The sequence below is a fragment of the Bison bison genome, unplaced genomic scaffold (assembly GCF_000754665.1).
Source record: "Bison bison bison isolate TAMUID 2011002044 unplaced genomic scaffold, Bison_UMD1.0 scf7180017864353, whole genome shotgun sequence".
Taxonomy (NCBI): domain Eukaryota; kingdom Metazoa; phylum Chordata; class Mammalia; order Artiodactyla; family Bovidae; genus Bison; species Bison bison.
Genome location: NW_011494925.1, coordinates 3,088,950 through 3,089,375, shown reverse-complemented (window position 1 = coordinate 3,089,375; position 426 = coordinate 3,088,950).

Genomic DNA, 426 nt, shown 5'->3' with positions numbered 1-426 from the left:
AAGTGGGGGGCACCTTTCTTAGAAGCTCTGTGTATATCACTGACTGCTCCAGCATCAGATGCCTCATGGTGAAAAGACAGACCCAGAGTATCTGGTTAATGCAAATGGTTATTCTGAGCTGTTTATGTTGGGAGTTTGTGAGTAAATGTGTTAGTCACTCAGTCGTGTCCGACTCTGCCACCCCATGGACTGTAGCCCACCAGGCTCCTCTGTTCATGGGGATTCTCCAGGCAAGAATACTGGAGTGGATAGCCATGCTCTCCTCCAGGGGATCTTCCCCACCCAGGGATTGAACCCAGGTCTCTTGCACTGCCGGTGGATTCTTTACTGTCTGAGCCACCAAAATAGTCACACCATTTTCACTGCAAAGAAATATTTCACCATGAAAAAATTCTTTTTTTCCAAAAGTGCACAAAACTCTTTGGT